This window comes from Dipodomys spectabilis, unplaced genomic scaffold, assembly GCF_019054845.1.
Source record: "Dipodomys spectabilis isolate Male_0828 unplaced genomic scaffold, ASM1905484v1 ptg000125l, whole genome shotgun sequence".
In the NCBI taxonomy this organism is placed as follows: domain Eukaryota; kingdom Metazoa; phylum Chordata; class Mammalia; order Rodentia; family Heteromyidae; genus Dipodomys; species Dipodomys spectabilis.
In genome coordinates this window covers 17600682-17613494 of record NW_024870802.1, presented here as the reverse complement: position 1 = coordinate 17613494, position 12813 = coordinate 17600682, and the positions used below count along the sequence as shown (strand labels likewise).

General features: G+C 39.2%; 1 protein-coding gene; it reads left to right on the top strand.

Annotated features, from left to right (window-relative positions):
- LOC122115690 (cytochrome P450 2C25-like) overlaps positions 1 to 12813 on the top strand; it is a 451891-nt gene that overhangs the window by 297313 nt on the left and 141765 nt on the right.

Below are 12813 nucleotides of genomic sequence, written 5' to 3'. Positions count from 1 at the left end.
GCAGACCTTTTATAATGCTCCCTGAGACTGTAGGTGTGCCTCTTTAATGCTTTGGTCATGAATTAGGTAGAAGTTTACTTTAATCTGTCTTCTGATTAGACTTTGTCCTGATGATAGAAATAAAAGTAGAATGACCTGTACACATGCCCCTCTTTCCAGAGAGCTCAGAGCCAATTTTGATTTAGTTGCACTTGTTAGCGATCAAATATTGCTACTTAACATACAAACTTACCTGCTTTCAATGTTCAGCTATGGTTGAGAAGTATTAAAGTCAACAACTTGAACATTATTCAAACATGGTATTCGTTTTTTAAACATTTTTGTTGCTATTCTAAGGTAGATGTACAGAGGGGTTGAAATTACATAATTCAAATAAAGAGTATATTTCTTGATTCTCAGATTAGTGACACGTTGGGAAGTTTTGGAAATTAGGGTATTCTGTATTTTCTAGGAAATGTGTATTTAAACTTGTTTTTTGCTCTATACAACACTTCCAGATGTGTTGTCACTACTGAGACTCTTCAACAAGTTGGTAGACTTGTCCATTGTTATGTCTAACCAAATGTAAAATTCTTAGCATCAGTCATGCATTTTGAAAAGCCAAATATATATTGAGTACTGACCAAAAGTTGCAGGTCCTTGACCATTATACAACAGAAAAACGGAAAGCTAAGCTCATTATTATTTTTCTTTTTCTAATGAGGTAAGGGAGGAGCAGGAGTACAGGAGAACTGTGGATGCTTCATACCCTTGACATTCCTCTCTCCACATGACCGCGCCTCCCCTTAGATTGTACCCTGGCTCAGACCAGCCAGCTTTCAGCTTCCTAGTATTCACTTCGTTGAACTGTTTGTTAAATGTTCAAGGAGTTATACCATGCAAACCAGGCTTTTTCAGTTTGACTGTGTATGTACTCCTGTGCATGCTTTAATATGTGTTTATATTTTAAATATAATTTCCATATAGTAGATAAATCAAGCACTCCATCTCTCTCAGACTGATTTAACTCACTCGGTATGAATTTTTTTCTAGGTCCATCCATTTCTCTGTAAATGATGCAATATTATTATTCCTGATAGATTAATAATACATATATATGCGTGTCTATGTATAGTTTATGTGTGTGTAAGTATGTGTATGTTACATTAACTCATCATGGGCTCTTATGTATGCATTATCTCTTGTCTCTGCTGACTTTCTTGCTGGTTTTTCCTCTGATTTAGAGGCATCCATGCATGGAATGTATTCACGCTTCAGTGACTACTGTGTGTGCCTTGGGGATCTATCTCTGCAGTCTATGTAACTACTTTTCCCTCTGTATGGCCTCAGCTCTCTTGATAAATCAAAACTTCTTTCCATAGCACTCACGTTTATAGCAGTTCTGTTAAGAATTAGGTATGAGAATATACAGTGTATACTGAATGTTTCTATAGGAACAATAGTGAGCTATTTCACCCATCATCATCTTATCTCTTTTATTCTGTGTGTGCCAGCTCTAGGGTCTTGAACTTAGGACTTGGATTCTATCCCTAAGTATTTGTGCTCAAAGCTAGTGCCCTACCATTGAAGACAAATCTCTAGTTCCATTTTTTTTGTTAGGAGTGAATTAGAGATAAGAATCTAATGGACTTCCCTTTCCTGGTTTTCAACAGCCATTTTCAGATCTCAGCCTCAGAAGCTATATATATGTACTCAGGGCCTCTCATTGTCTGGAAACGTTAGTGATCCATATACTCAACCCTCTTTAAATTTAGTTTTGAGACTAAGTCATGTAATAGCTAACACAAACAACAAGGAGATAATTCTTCATTCCCATAAGAATTGTTATTCTCAATAAGAAAATAGATAGCAAGTGCTTGTGGTATTTTGGATTAACTATAACTCTTGTACATACTTGTGTGAATATGAAGTAGTGTCAATATTCTGCAATATTATCTGTGAGCTCAGCAATTTTTAAAAAAGAATTATTGTAGGATCAAACAATCCCAATGCTTCTAAATTTCCACAGAAATGTAAAAATTATGTTGATGACATAACTCTAGCACATTTTACTAGACCTAAGCCAGAGATATTTTGCACAAGCACCAAAAAATAGGCTACATGTATATGATATAAAGCTGAACAGATACACAAATATAATCTTGTTTGTGAACCATGCATAAGTGGAAACATTACATTATTGGCATAATGTATTGGCATAAACATAATTATTGAAGTATTGAACTCCTTGAAATTGAGTGTTCAGAATCTGGGAAGAGTTGTGTGGAATGAGATTTTTGGGAAGTTCAATTAATCGTATTAAGTTACAATTAGAGAGGAATAAAAACATATGTTGTGAGTTGGGTGCCAGTGGGCCATGTCTGGAATCCTAGATACTCAGGAGGCTGAGATCTGAGGATCATGGTTGGAAGCCAGCACTGGCAGGAAAGTCTATCAGACTCTTAGCTGCAATTAACTACCAAAAAGGCAGAAGTGGAGTACTGGGTCAAGTGGTAGCGCACTAGCCTTAGGCAAAAAGATTCCAAAATAGCACCCAGGCCCCGAGTTCAAGCCCCTGGACCAGTACAAGCACACACACACACACACACACACACACACACACACACACACACACACACACACACACACACACACGATAAAAGCCCATCATATCCCATAGATCCCAAAGTGGCACAGAAACAACAGGAGTCGTCCTAACTCTGTCCAACCGAAAAGAGAGAAAGAATCTCCACACACAAAACCCCAAGAGAAAGACAACAAGAAAAGCTGAACAAGCAAGAACCACAGGAACTGGGGAAGAAAAGAGGGGAAAAAAAAAACCGCTCAGAGACTGCATACACAAAGAGGGTAACTCGTGACATCCCCGCCCTCCAGGCGCCAGAGCCCAGCCCAGCTCCAGGCCTAGCCACAAACACCGCCCTCGGCTGCTGGGGACTGCTGGATCATCAGCGGACTGCAGAACCCAGACGCAGAAAACCCCCACAGAGACGAACCTGGACGGCACCGACCGGCTGAGATCCCAGGGCATTTCCACAGCACTGTCAGTCAGCCCACAACCAGTCCCAGGATCAAATCTTCCTGCTCCAGGGGAGCAGATCCGTCCAGAATCTGGAAGACAGCCCTTTCAGGACAGCCCCGACAGAACCTGCCAAGCCTGGGAACCAAGAAGGGGCAAAGGCAACTGACAAGGGAACCAACCCAGAACCAAGTAAAGACTGCCACCTACTGACCAAAAACAGTCAGAGCTCGGGAGTCCAGTCTGATAATCCCAGACGATAATCATAGCGAAAAATTACAGTTTCATCGACAATCAAGACAACAAATCATCTCATCCCTCAGGAAAAAACTGTAGTGAAAGCAAAGAAGAAATGGAGGACAAACGTTCTATCCAAGAGATGATAAAGTAAATGGCCCAAGAATTAAAGAGAGAAATGAATCAGCAATTCAAAGAACACAGAAAAGAAATATCAAAAGAATTCCAGGATCTCAAAAAAAAAAAAAAAATGCAACCAAGAATAGATGCAGTACACCCATCATTAAAAGGTGAAATTAACACTTTGAGAACCAATATAGAAATCATAAGTGGATCAATTTCGATCATGCAAACCACAATGGAATCCATAGTTAACAAAGCAAATGAGATGCAAAATAGAATATCAGGCACTGAAGACAAAATGCAGCAGATGGAGGAAAAAGTCACAGATTTGGGGAAAAAATTCTCAAAATTTACCAAAGGGAAATCTAAGAGCATGCAGACAATGCCAAAAAATTTAATCTTCATATAACTGGAATCGATGAGGGAGAGGACTACCAGAATAGAGGGATGCAACACTTATTCACTAAGACTATTGCCAAAAATTTCTCCAATCTTAAAAGGTAAAATCTCACCTACATATCAAAACCATGTAGAAGACCCAGCAAACAGGATCCCAGGAGGAAAACATCGTAGTAATAACACTAAACCTGAGTAACAAAGAGGCAAAATTGCATTGGCAAAATCAAAGAAGGAGCTATACTTCAATGGAAGGAAAATCAGAATCACTCCAGACCCCTCCCCAAACATTCTGAATGCAAGGAGAGCCTCGAAAAATACCACCCAAGGCCTGAGAACCAACACCTGCCAACACAGACTGGTATTTCCAGCAAAACTACCATTCACATTCAACAGAGAAACTAAAAGTTTTTATAATAAAGAAAAACAAAATGAATTCATAAGCAGTAAGCCCCCACTACAAAAAAAATACTAAGAGGGGGAATAGAGTCCAAAGAAAACAATCAAGATCATGGAGCCAAATCAGACAGATGACTAGGAGGCCAATTTAGTAAGCACAGGAGGAAAGGAAAGAAGAAAAACAGGAAAGCAAGAAAATGGCAGGAAGCACAGTTTGCCTCTCTATAATAACCATAAATATGAATGGACTCAATTCACCAATCAAAAGAAAAAGAAATGCAGATTGGAACAGAAAACAAGATCCATCCATTTGTTGTCTTCAAGAGACCCATCTCACAGCCAAAGAGAAAAACAAACTCTGAGTAACCCCCGCTTTCACTATATTTGATGTCAGTATAACATGTGGAGGAGACGGGGACAAACAAGTCGTTTAAGGATTCAGGTGGACCTGTTGCAACAATGAGAAGTACAAAATGTCATGTCAAAACCAGCTTTACAATGTCGGAGTGGGGGGGGTGGAGGGGGGGTTTGATTGGGTGGGGGGGAGGAGGGAGGGTGGGAAGGGAGGTGAAGGGTAAACAAAGGAGGAGGCTGCAATGCTTGGTAAGAAATGTATGCATTATCCTGCCCATGTAATTGTAACCCCTCTGTACAGTATGTTCTCAAATAAAATAAAATAAAATTAAAAAAAAAAAAAACAAACTGAGCAAAAGGATGGAGGAAGATCTTCCATGGAAGTGCTCCCAGCAAGAAGGCAGGAGTTGCCATCCTGATACCTAACAAAATAAACTTTTTATTAAAATCAATACAAAAAACAAAGCCAGGTACCGGTGGCTCATGCCTGTAATCCTAGCTACTCAGGAGGCTGAGATCATGGAGGTGCATGTGTCCTTGTATCCTGGTTCCTGTTGCTCAGGATAGATACCTAGGAGCAGTGTGGCTGGGTCATAGGGGAGCTCTATATTTAGCTGTCTGAGGAAACTCCAGACTTCTTTCCAAAGTGGTTGTATTAGTGTACATTCCCACCAGCAATGCAATAGGGTTCCTCTTTTTCTGCATCCCCACCAGCATTTGTCAGTGACTAAATTTAGGTTGTGGGCCATTCTGACTGTGGTAAGGTGGTATCTCAGGGTTGTTTTTATTTGTATTTCCTTTGCGGCCAGGGCTGATGAACATTTCCTCGTGTGTTTCTTTGCCTTTTTTATATCTTCTTACAGAAGTCTCTCGTTAGTTCCCTTGCCCATTTAATGATTGGGTTGTTAGATTTGAGTGGGATTATTTTCTTGAGTTCCTGTATATAATGGATATTAGGCCTTTGATGGTGCTGGTAAATATTTTTGTCCAGTTGGTTGGTTGTCTTTCTCATCTGTCAGCTATGTCTTTAGCTGTGTAGAAACTTTTTATTTTAAGGTAGTCCCATTTGTCGAGTCTCTCTCCGATTTGTTGTGACCCTAGGACTCAGTTCAGGAAGTTCGTGCCTGTGCCTGTAAGTTCAAGTGTCTCTCCTACTCTGTCCTGCAGTAGTTTCAGAGTTACAGATTTGATGTTAAGGTCTTTAGTCCATTTTGAGTTGATGTTAGTGCATGGTAACAGGCTGGGGTCCACTTTTAGTTTTTGCATGTGTCTGCCCAGTTTTGCCAGCATCAATAGTTGAAGAGGCTGTGCTTCTTCCACTGTATGTCTTTGGCTCCTTTGTCAAATATCAGCTGAATATAGGTCTTGATTTTATTTCTGGATCTTCTAATCTATTCCATTGGTCTTCCAGTATGTTCTTGTACCAATACCAAGCTGTCTTTGTTATTATGGCTCTGTAGTAGAGCTTGAAATCTGGTATCATGATCCCCTTGTGTTGTTCCTTTTGCCTAGAGTTGTCTTGGCCATTCTAGGTCTTTTATTGTTCCAAATGAATTTTTGGATTGTTTTCTCTATTTCAGTAAAGAACATCATTGGGATTTTGATGGGGGTTCCATTGAATTTTTCTATCATTTTTGGCAGTCTGGCCATTTTCACAATATGGATTCTGCCTATCCAAGAACATGGAAAGTCTTTCCATTTCCTGGTGTCCTCTTTGATTTCTTTCTTTAGGTTTTTATACTTTTCACTAAATAGGTCCTTTACCTCTTTGGTTAGGTTAATTCCTAGATTTTTGGGGGGGCGGTTATTGTGAATGGATTTGTTTTCCTGATTTCCTTTTCTTTTTGTACATAGTTGATGTACAGAAAGGCAACTAATTTTTGTGGGTTAATTGTGTATCCTGCTATGTAGTCGAAGTGTTTTATATGTTCAAGAAATTTGGGAGTGGAGTTTTTCAGGTTGCTAAAGCATAATATCATGTCATCTGCAAATAGGCATAGTTTAATTTCTTCCTTCCCTATATAGACCCCTTCTGATATTTTTCCTCAAACTAGAGGTTTGAGCCACAGCTCCACTTCTGGTTTACTGGTGGTTAATTGAAGATGAGGGTCTCACCCACTTTCTTACCCCAGGTTCACTTCTAATCAATCCTCAGATCTCAGCCTCCTGAGTAGCTAGTATTGTAGGCATGAGGCACTGGCACCCCACTAATGATGTGACCTTTGACATCTGCCTTACATCTGTCACTTACATACCATGAGGAAAAGCAGTGATCTCTCTTCAAAAGTTTACTTTTTTACACAAAGAGAAACATTTTCAACAATGAGAAAAGTATGCTTTCAAATGATGTTGAGAGTCAATGAAAATCTGAATATGTTCTTTGACACAAAGAGTACAAGAAATGACATGAAATGTGGTCTGTGTTTTGATGTCTCTAGGGAAAATAATCATTGCCAAAAGTATTAATCATGTTATGGTTTTGCCATATTAGCATATTAGTAAATCAGCAGTAGGTAAGTATTAGCACATGGAGTGGTGAATAAGACTATTATAAAGCACAGGGGACTATAGATGTGATAGTGCAGTGAACAGGAAACCATCCAAAATGGAGAATGGATCTTCCTGGATCTGGAGGGAGTGAGAAGATGTGAGAAGGGAGGACAGGAAAGTACTGTAGGCTGATGAAATGGAAAGTTGGGATGTATTAAAATGTAAAAAGCATTCATTGAAGAGCTGGAAAGGTGGCTCAGAGGGAGAGTGCTTGCCTTGCATGCATGAGGCCCTGGGTTCTATTCCTCAGTACCACATGAGCAGGAAAAGCCAGAAGTGGCGCTGTGACTCAAGTGGTGGGGCTCTAGCCTTGAAAGGGAGAGCTGCAGGTCAGCGCCCAGGCCCAGAGTTCAGGACCCACAACTGACCCCCCAAAAGTGGTCATTGAATATTTTCCTGGAGACAGGCCACATAAGCAATAGGAATGTATTTTCTTAGAACATACAAAGTGTTTCATGGAAACCTGAACTCAACATTTTTATAAATAGAATAATGAAACCTTGATTAAAATTGTAACACATCAAAATCTATTATTATTTTAATTTCTCACCAACACTTCATGAAGGAATTATTAGCATCACCATTTATTATATGAAGAAACGAGGTCTCTAATAGTTTAAGTAACTCAGTCAAATGGGTACTTAGTGACAGAGTCAAGATTTGACTTCTAAGTTCACTGGGAAAGCAGTGTTTCTCACCACTACTTCCAAGTGATGAATTCCACTTGGAGTGTCAGGTAGATCTATGTCTTCTACCCCACATGTATATTACTCTATAGATACAAACGTTTGGAGGAAATCCCAAAGTACATGGTCACAGGCCTTCTTGGTAAGTAGGGACAATACTAAGAAAGAAAGAATGGGAATAAGCCTACAGGTTGAGGACAAATCATATTAAATCCTCATCTCAACCATGGGGAAAATATATGATTGGAAGCTTAATTATATTCCAGAAGTATGACTCCTCTCTTTAGCAGAGAACCTAACTGACTTAATAATTCAGCACCCTCCAAATTGGCATACAGAGAATGAGAAAACAGAGAAAGGGAGAAGGGAAATTTTTGAAAAGAATGCATCATGTAGAAATACTTAATAAGAGGTTAACATGAAGATGGTGATCTGTTTTTCTTTTAAATATAATTTAGTTTGGTGTAGTTTGCCTTTGATTTTTTTTAAAGACAGGATCTTAAATATATAGCCCAAATGGATTATCAACTCAAGATTCTTCTGTCGTAGCTTCTTGTGGTGGAATTACAGGTGTGTACTGCTCATCTCAGATTAAAAAAAATAGTTCAATGATGTACTAGTTAAGATTACGTGTTAGTAGACAAATATCTGCCATGCATTCGGTAATCTTTGAACAAAATATTGACACTTTCTTTTGCCAGTTACAAATGAAATGCCGTATACTCTCACACTTACATACATGCAGTCATTTCTTGCTTTGAATTTTTTTTTTTACCAAAATTTCAGACACGGCTTGTAAGGTGGCTCAGTGGTAGAGCACTTGTCTTGCATGCATGAGGCCCTAGGTTCAATTCCTCAGTACCACATAAGCAAAAAACAAAAAGAAAAAATGATCAAAAACCAAAAGTGGCGCTGTGGCTCAAGTGGTAGAGTGCTAGCCTTGAGCTGAAGAGCTGAGGGACAGCGCCCAGGCCCAGAGTTCAGGCCCCATGAGCAGAAAAAAATTCTTTTTTCAGACAAATAGATTTGTGCTAAAGAAAGCTTGGCCTGCATGCACCTGTTTTTCTTCCTACCCACCATGTTACAGAACTTCAACCTGAAATCTCTCGTGGATCCACAGGACCTGGATACCACTCCTGTTCTAAATGGGTTTATCTCCTTGCCACCATCATACCAGCTGAGCTTCATTCCAGTGTAAAGAAGAGCTCTGCTGTCTGGCTCCAGCTGTGCAGCAATCTGCAGTTCCCTCCTCTGAGGCATCACTCACCAACTTCCCCTGCCAGGAATGCTTTCCTGTCCTCTCTTCTCACATCTCACCTCTCCCTACAGATCCAGGAAGATCCATTCTCCATTTTGGATGGTTTCCTGTGTCACTGCACTGTCACATCTATAGTCCCCTGTGCTTTATACTAGTCTTATTCAACACCCCACAAGCTAACACTCCTCTAATGCTGATTTACTAATATGCTAGTATGACAAAACCAAAAAACGATTACCATGTGACAACTCAGACTCCTTTCTCTCTATATTAACCATAATAAATATTATTTTTCATGCCTGGGTCATTCTTGGACTGTCCTACTTTGTTCAAAATCCAGTGAAGCAATGAAACAAAGTAGAGTGCCATGTTGTCCACATTACGGCAAGCACTGGGAATGGGAAGGGGAAGATGGCAGGAAAACTCCTTGGTTATGTTACCTGTCAGATTTGGAGATGTGGATTCAATAAACAAAAGCAATGAGCAGAAGCAGCTCCTCCTGGAGGAAAATATTCTGTGACACAGACATAGACAGGAATAAACATTAAAAACTAGGGTTCGTGTCTTTGCTTGGCATTAGTGTGAATACAAAATAAAAACTGTAATATTGTTGTCAACAGATGTTTCCAACTGAAAGCCAGATATGAGTTTATGTTTTTATATTACTAATCACCTGTTCTAGTATATTTATTGGCATACATCAGTTGTACAATTTGAGATGCTTCATACGTGTGTCCATATACTATGACCATGCTATTTTTTCCTACGTTTCACAATACTAAAGTTTAAATTCAGGGCCTGCTCATCTGGCTCTCATACTGTAGGGACTTTGGGGAACTGCTGAGGTGGTAGGTCCTGCTTAACAGCAGGCTTCGGTTTTTCTGTTTCTGTCTTGATCTTGTCTCGTTCTGTTTTCTTAAGAATTAGTACACCGTGTAGTGGGGATCCTTCTTTAGTGTGTCATGGTTCTAACTTTATTCTTTGGGCTTTCTTATGGGAAGAGAAGCGGGGAAGTGCAGGTGGCCCTGGGCCTGGTTTGGACCCTTAGTTAACCTTTGGAAGCTTATCTTCCACCAAAAAAACCACAAGTGAATCTGTGGCTCAAGTGGTAGAGTGCTAGCCTTGAACAAAAAAGCCCAGTGTCACTACCCAGGCCCTGTTCATCAGCACACTCACACACACACAAACACACACACACACACACACACACACACACACACAAATAATACATATAGACACTTGCATGCTACCTTCAATCTACCTTTGGCTAAAAAAGAATCATTTCCGTGTTATAACCCAGGCCTCATTTTTTGGATTAGGATATACCACTACAAGGACTAGAGATGAGGTCATAACCCATAAACCCCAAGTCTCACAAGATGCTACGTAGTTAAAACTTTCAGTTAAAACAAATTAAAAGTTCTCTCAGTTTGTACTGTTTTTCAATATTCATATTAATCACTGACTTTCAAAACAAATAAGAATTTTATAATGGTAGTATCCATTGATTAAAATGAGGGTTAAGACCACCTTGTGTTTTTCATCTTGAAAACTTGTAAATACTTTATGATGAATGAACTCTTTTTCCAGAACAAAACTAAGCAGTAACTTTTTGAGTTCATTCATCAAATAATGTTTGCAACTCACAGAGCTCTGAACTCTAAGCCATTGCAATCTAGTTCAGGACTGATAGAACAAAATCTTTTATTTTGGATGAACTACATTTGATGGCTCTATTGTAGATTATCTACCTTATTCCTTATGAGTATTCCCACTCTTCTCTTCATGTCATGATGCAAAGAAGGATTTTGAAGAGTTTTACAATAGATAAATGATATATGGCATACTGCATGTTCCAAGAAATATATCTAGTTACCTGATTTAAATACTGTATAGTGTATACAATTATTAAAAACCTAACATGGAGCTTGGGTCCAGTGGCACTTGCCGGTATTATTAACTACTCAGAAGGCTGCGATCTAGAGGATTGCAGTTTGAAGCCAGCCCCCGCAGACATGTACATGACACTCCATCTCCAAAATTACTAGTGAATCAGGCTACAGGGATGTTTCAAGTGGTAGAACAACACCAAAGACAGTATGCCAACCAAGGATGGAATCCTGAGTGCAAACTCCTACTCCACCAAAAGTAAAAACATGGGTTCCATAAATATAATTTTTTATTTCGTGTATTATTTTAAATATCAAACAATCATATCTAATTTTTCCATATCTTGAAAGTTTGAGTGGCATATTTTTCAAGAGGAAAACAGCAAGTTGTACAAAATGCTTTTTTAGGGGCTGAGTAGCAGGTCCTCGGGATCAATGCAGGGCCTGGGCACTGTCCCTGAGCTTTTTGCTCAAGGATAATGCTTTATCAGTTGAGCCACAACACCACTTCTGGTATATTTGTGATGAATTGGAGATAACATTCTCATGGACTTTCCTGTCTGGGCTAGCTTGGAACCCCAATCCTCTGATCTCAGCCTCCTGAGTAGCTAGGATTATAGCCATGAGGTTCCAGTGCATGGTCAATATACTCTTATAGTGAGACAATTTTATGGAAAACCATGTATAATTTATGCTTATGTCCTGTATAAATACATCTTGTATATATAAACAGGCATAATGATTCACTGATATATGTACAGATGGTGTATGCATCTAGGCCCAAATATATAAGATTAAAAATTCGTATGTACATATGACCATATAAGATGAGGCTAAGCAAAATGAACCCCAAGATATGGGCACAAGAGGTTTTTCTTTGTTGTTGTTTTTAATGTACTGTGTGATTTTTTTTTTGTTTGTTTCTTTGGTATGTTCTTCCCCCTATGATATATCCCCTGTTGTCAGTGTATTTGATTTTGGTACCCTGCATCTTGTATATACTTTTACATAATTTGGGGATGGGGAATGGCAAAATGCTGAAACGAGGACACAGGGTACCCCTGTCACAAGACACTGTTGGAAAAGAACTTTACAACTTCTGTGGAAAGGAGGATTGGGGGAGGTGGGAGAGAAAAGGGATAGTAGGAGTAAATCAACGAATGGGGTAACAATGTTCGACACAAAATATACTCATTACCTTTCCCGTGTAACAGTAACCCCTCTGTACAGCATCTTTACAAAAATAAATAAATCCTGGGCCAAGGGGCTTCCTCTTGTGAATGAGTCCAGCATTGGTGAAGAATGACAGTAGTTCTCATGTGATGCATAGCAAGGTAGAAGGAAGGGAAAATTGTGTGTTAATGCACAATTGTGAAAGTTTGAAGAATGAAATGGGAGGAGTGATTTCAGTGCCCTTATTATAATTGTCATCACATTTATGTCGAGTGTAAAACAATGTGTACAAAGTAGAAAGACAGATGCAGGATATAGTCCAATCAATAGAGTTCTTGTCTAGGAAGAACAAAGCCCCGAATTTAAAACTTAGTACTTCCAAAAGTGAAGGAAAAACTGGTATGGTTAAAGTAAATTGTATGCAGGTATGAAACATCTCAAAATGTGCAATTGATGTGCATAAATAAAAATAATGGAGCATATGATTATCAATATAAAAACATAAACTCATATCTGGCTTTCAGTTGCAAAGATCAATTGACAAGAAAATTTTACTTTTATTTATTTATTTTTTTGTTGGTTGTGGGGCTTGAACTCTGGGCTTAGGCGCTGTCCTTGCACTCTACAGCTCAAGGCGAATGCTCTACCGCTTGAGCCACAGAGGCAGTTCCGGTTTTCTAGTGCTTTATTGGAGATAAGAGTCTCACGGACTTTCCTGCCTGGGCTGGCTTT